This window comes from Adiantum capillus-veneris, chromosome 28 (assembly GCF_014529385.1).
Source record: "Adiantum capillus-veneris isolate H3 chromosome 28, ASM1452938v2, whole genome shotgun sequence".
NCBI lineage: Eukaryota > Viridiplantae > Streptophyta > Polypodiopsida > Polypodiales > Pteridaceae > Adiantum > Adiantum capillus-veneris.
This window is the reverse complement of record NC_140958.1, coordinates 31,383,545-31,389,314: the sequence shown is the minus strand read 5'-3', so window position 1 is coordinate 31,389,314 and position 5,770 is coordinate 31,383,545. Positions and strand designations below refer to the sequence as shown.

The window sequence follows — 5,770 nt, the reverse complement described above, 5'->3', positions numbered from 1 at the left end:
AGAAGAAGAAAGTGATTATGACCCTGGGGGATTCATTATTAATAATGGGGGGATGTCACCTACGTGCATCAAAAGTAGAGAAACCCCCCTATGTACGGTATCTTACATGCTAACCTACTCCCTTACATGCGGACAAGATACGGACATTCTCGCAATGATCCATCCCCCTTCATACGGATTTCATACGGAATGTCATGACCCATTATTTTACGTACATTAGTAACATAACAATTTTAGAAGCACATGCTTTTGCAAAAATACATGTTGACGTGCAAATGAACAGAAGTGTAGATTGTAGTGTGTTTTCATTTGCAATAGATGTTAAGAGAACAAACGATGAAAAGCAACAAATATAATGAATACTAAATTATAATAAACCAATCGATTCAATGTAATTTGTCAAAAGACGAACATCATTTCCCTTGTAAACTGATACAAATCTCAATCTCAAAACAAATAATATTAGCCACCTACTTAATAGGCTTCCCACATGGGATTTGAGGCACACATATGAAATGGATTGTTCTCTAAATAACACCCGTAGGTCTGATGAATAACACTCCTTTCTTGAACAGAAGCATCAAGAGCAGTAGGCATCCAGGGGACTTTCGCTCTAATCTCAATGTTGTTATAACTTTTCTCGCTGCCATGGTCAAAAGCATCATCAACTTTATTTGGTTTTGTCTGAAGCATCCCAAAATCTGTTGCCTTTGCTTCAACTTGTGCACAAAAAGTTATCTTGGACATTCCAAAACTCGAGCAAAGAATGTCCTTGAAGTTGTGAAAAACTCCTTGATCATAAGGATTTGCCTTCTCGTCGTAGCGATAGTGGAAGTTTTCATAAGTCGTTCATCCAATGCATTCTCCAGCCCATGGGCAATGATGGTCAAAGTGATCCACACAATTATTGCAGATAGAGCAATGTGAGCAACGGGGAGGCCTATATAGCATGCATGTGTCACAACACTTGATTTTCACAGCCATCCCATTCACAATCGCATCCTTTGTTGGCGAAAGCCTTCGCTTTGGTGTTTGCCTGCCACTCCACTCGGATGATGAGTAGCATTCTTCCTCTGGTTCAAGCGGATGTTTATTACGTGGAATTATACCAAGGTCCCTACCGGATGTCAAAAAGAGAAAAACCAAGACACCAAATGTAAAAGCTAATGTAACCACCAGGATTGATATACCACCAAAGTGTGAAAAATCTTTCACAAGGTGCCTTCCAACAAAAATAAAAAACACCAATACAGGGACTAGGATGAGAACAAAGTCAACAGCAACGATGCAACATCAAGCCCAAAATCAGCCTTCCGCCAAATAGGAACCTATTGCTACCCTTCCAAGTCTGATAGACACGCTTAACATCAATTAAAGTTTTGGCAGGGCTAGACAACCTTGGAATGTCTGCTGCGATCTTGTTTGCATATCCATTCTGCAAACATCAAGCAGGACCTTGTCCTGCTAACTCTCACAGGCCCTATCCAATAGCTACGTGCATTTAGCTTAACGAGATTCCCTTTGAACAACGCCCGAAAACTTCATTTAAGAAGTCAGACATGCAAGCGGTAAATATGGGGATTTGACCTCGCTTTCGTTGTTCAATGTTGCAAGTACTGTAAACAACGATGCTGCAATAGGTGAGGCCCAACTCAGACAAATGAGCTACCAATGGACTACCCTTCGAAGACTTCGATATCCACCTACATAACAGATTTAATAGTAGTAAAGTAGGGACCCGAGGGGGGGGAGGGGGGGGAGATTCCAGAATACTAGGAATGCATGTTGAGCAACGTAAAACAGGAGAAACAGAAACAAGTTTAAAAAAATCAACAAGCTCATTTATCCTAGAAGATGTTAAGACATATATTATAGGATAAATGTTTTTTTATCCTCAAAGATGTGAGACAAGAACAATTGCTTCCTAAAGTATGCCCTGATGCAACCTAACAAAAGATTAAGTTATACAAATCTCTTCTTAAAATGTAAAAGTTGAAATTCCAAGCCAGAAACGGTTCAGCTGCGGGACCGTAACATCCTTCTGAGCTTTTCATACTACACAACTTCTGTCGGCAATCGCATGAAAGACTTCCCTTCGATGACACTGCCCAAAATCTTCATCCATCAGCATCACAAAATAATCAAAAGAAAGTCTCAAAACAACATTCAAACTAACTTTACCTTTTTACATAATAATAGCAAAAGTCCGCCAAGATAAAAGTCTGTACAACTTCTGAGAGTAACACCGAGGCAGGCCATGCTCCTCTTCCTAAAGCAACAAGAAGTAGGCCGCGCGTATCTATAACCTGCAAATTTGAACAAGAAATCAAATTGTGAGACATAGAACACAGTGAGACCACACCGATTTCACAAAATTTGTTTTTAAGCGGTTTTTGTAAATCCGCCTCAATATGACTATCCTCTTGAAACATCTAGCACTATCTAGACGTAAACGGATACTTAGTTCATATAAAGTACAAAAAGTAACCAAAAGTAAAAAGCAAGCTCGAGACTTGAAACAAATCAAAAAACAATGTGCCATGTGGGTGTGTTCACTGTAGAGAGTGCTCAAAGTGAAAAACAGGTGTAATGTTTCTTGTATGACCAAATTTACTCTAAAATAATTATCTAAAATAAAATTATTTTAGATACCTGTAAGATGAGGGATCTTACACCAGATTTGGCTTAATTATGGTGTAGACAAATGAAGATGAGCAATACCATTCGTAGATTTGTGAGCACAGTACTTACCAATGTAAGTGTATACATTAAGAAGCCATCACAACACGACAATAATGGTTGGATAGAAGCTCACCTGGAAAATCCAATGGAGACAGCTAAAAAACCTCACCACTCCCAATGCAAAAACATAGTGGGCAGTAAAAGGTTCAATAACCTGCATCATTTTGATACGTCTCCATGATGGTGAATACAGTTACAAACTCTTTCCATTCTAAACTGCCCAAGAGGTTCACTCTCATGAAGAAGGCTCTCCACCTGCCTTTGTGGTCATAGACTACAAGAAGCTTAAACTGCAGTATCCCTTGACCCCCAGCGTGCTTATCGTGTAAATGGTGTATAAATACCCTACAGGTTGTGACATCCCTTGACCCCCAGCATGCTTATCGCGTATATGGTGTATAAATACCCTGCAGGTTGTGACATCACTTTACCTCCCATGTATTGTACAGCCTTTCCTACCCCTTGAAAACCATTTTATAAAATTCTTTACCACTAAAACTATTAGAATGTCTGCAGTAAGAATTAAATGTAGACTTGAGCATCAGGGTGTGACAACAAAACAATAAACTAATTAGATTCATGTTATTCTGCAAGATTTGACTCACCTTCGTGTTCTGCATTACTCGAAGCTGAGGCTGAACTAAAACAGCCTCCAGATAGACACAAAAGGCCCAGAGAACCTTATTGACCAAGTAATGCCCAGAGAACCTTATTGAACAAAGCAAATACAGCACATGGGGGTGAAAGCATGAATAGGTGGAATGATATTTAAGCTATTAGATAGCATATCACAAAAACAATCTTGTGAAAAAAAGAATACAAACTCAATAAAATTTATAAGTGATTGCACTTCTACCTTTAAGAGCTATCCATTGACATATATCATGATAGAAATTTTATGTGAATTCATGTCTAATTGTAGGCCAAAGTTTTTGATAGTAGGTGTCCATGGACACAGCTATTTGAGCCACCATTCCATGCTTTCACCCATGGTATCACCTGCAAAACTCTCTCTCTCTCTCTCTCTCTCTCTCTCTCTCTCTCTCTCTCTCTCTCTCTCTCTCTCTCTCTCTCTCTCTCGAGAATATTGGATGTGGGGCGAGTATGTCCAGTAGTTCTTAGCATTAAAAAATACATTCAATAGTAATAAAATAGATCAAAACTGAAATTCCAACTGCCTTAGCATGTGCTTGACCAACAGACAAGACCCTCACATAACCAATTGCCCTGGATGCTACCTCAGACAATAGGTGTGGAAGAAACTACAATAACAATCATAAAGAGTAATTACTAGAGTTCTCTAGTTTGAAATACAACTGCTAATGCAGGATCTTCAAGCACCAGTGTATGTATGTTCATGTTCAACTCTCAAGACACTGCACATGAGTGAACTCGGGAGCTTCAAACAAGCCCAATACATTTTCCAACCTTATTTGGAATTTCAGCCTCCAAGAGTATTCAAGTAAGATATCTGAGAAATTCAGAAGCAGTAGCAACTGCGGCTCCAGTTATAGCCCCCTCAATCATTTTATCCCGGTTGTACGACTTATCCCCAAATTTAAGAAGAGCTCCCGTCAGTGCACCTCCCAATAAAGCATTTTTCCAATCAGCTTTCCCCGGACTCTTTCCATTCCATATTGCATCCCAGAATATACACCAGCAATAACCCCCCATTGTACTCCTTCTTTGCCCATCCTTTTTGCTGTGTGTTGCAGATCATGCTATGTAACAGTTTCTTTCTTCAAGCTAGCAAAAATTTCATGAGAGGCTGCATGAGCAGCAGCACCAACCGCTCCGATCTACAAGAATCCATCCACAGTTTTGTTGAGAAAGGGATGGCCCATATCAATGAACACATCCACGCTGGGTGAGTGTACATGGTTGGAGACACCCGCGCGAGGCATGATTCTACCTACCTGCAAAACAAACAACCGCATTGTGATGAGCTCATTGTGTTGGAGTCACAACGCTCGCGTGCTCTCTCTCTCTCTCTCTCTCTCTCTCTCTCTCTCTCTCTCTCTCTCTCTCTCTCTCTCTCTCTCTCTCTCTCTCTCTCTCTCTCTCTCTCTCTCTCTCTCTCTCTCTCTCTCTCTCTCTCTCTCTCTCTCAGATCAAGCAAAAACAAAGAAACCCTTGCAACAAATTGAAAAACAACAGAAAAAAAACGGAGCAGGGGTTGACAAAACAAACAGCGCGAGAGGAAGAGACAAAGACCTCGAGCAGCAGAACGATGTTGACTTCGATGACGGCTCTCGCAACAGTAGATCCTTTGCGTAGCTACATCAGAGGGAAGGATGGTGCGAGAGTGGAGGGGTCTCTCTCTCTCTCTCTCTCTCTCTCTCTCTCTCTCTCTCTCTCTCTCTCTCTCTCTCTCTCTCTCTCTCTCTCTCTCTCTCTCTCTCTCTCTCTCTCTCTCTCTCTCTCTCTCTCTCTCTCTCTCTCGCACGAGGTGAACATACTCGGGAAATGCCCCTTCTGCGCTTGTTGCTCACCTAAGTTCGCCCGCTCCATCATTTCTCCCCTGCATAGAAAGTGACCAGGTTTGCAACGTTCACCTTCCCTCACAAATTTTCAGTATAAAACCCTAAATGCATCCAGATTCACACATACGGCAAGGAAAATTCAAACTAGGGCCCTGGGCAATAGCAAAAAATGTACAACGAGTGAGGGTTTGTGGCTACACACAGCAAATCCATGAACTAGCCTCCAATCCAGTGGACAAGTCGACTCCGAATAGATCCTCAGTCTACACTCTGTGACTACATGACCACAAAGCCTATGTAAGGTTGTCCGGAGGAGGGAATTTCATCGTAGAGAGGTCGCCCAAGATTGGCCCTGCTACCCAACAAAAATGCTAGGCAGATCTAGATAATTCCACAAGGCTCATCAAAAATGCTAATTGCTTGCCAAGTGCGCTAATCAATAAATTTCCCTACCCAGACTTTGACAAATAAGTAAAACAAATACCTAAAAGCCAGAATAAATAGTGGGATCACTTTGGGTAGTTCACTTGAGATGCCAAAACTCT

At 41.1% G+C, this 5,770-nt stretch overlaps 2 pseudogenes; both read right to left on the bottom strand.

Annotated features, from left to right (window-relative positions):
• Positions 1 to 849: 849 nt before the first annotated feature.
• LOC147420244 (protein S-acyltransferase 8 pseudogene) lies at positions 850 to 1,561 on the bottom strand (annotated as a pseudogene).
• Positions 1,562 to 2,055: 494 nt separating this feature from the next.
• Positions 2,056 to 4,678, bottom strand: LOC147420243 (uncharacterized; annotated as a pseudogene).
• Positions 4,679 to 5,770: the final 1,092 nt, after the last annotated feature.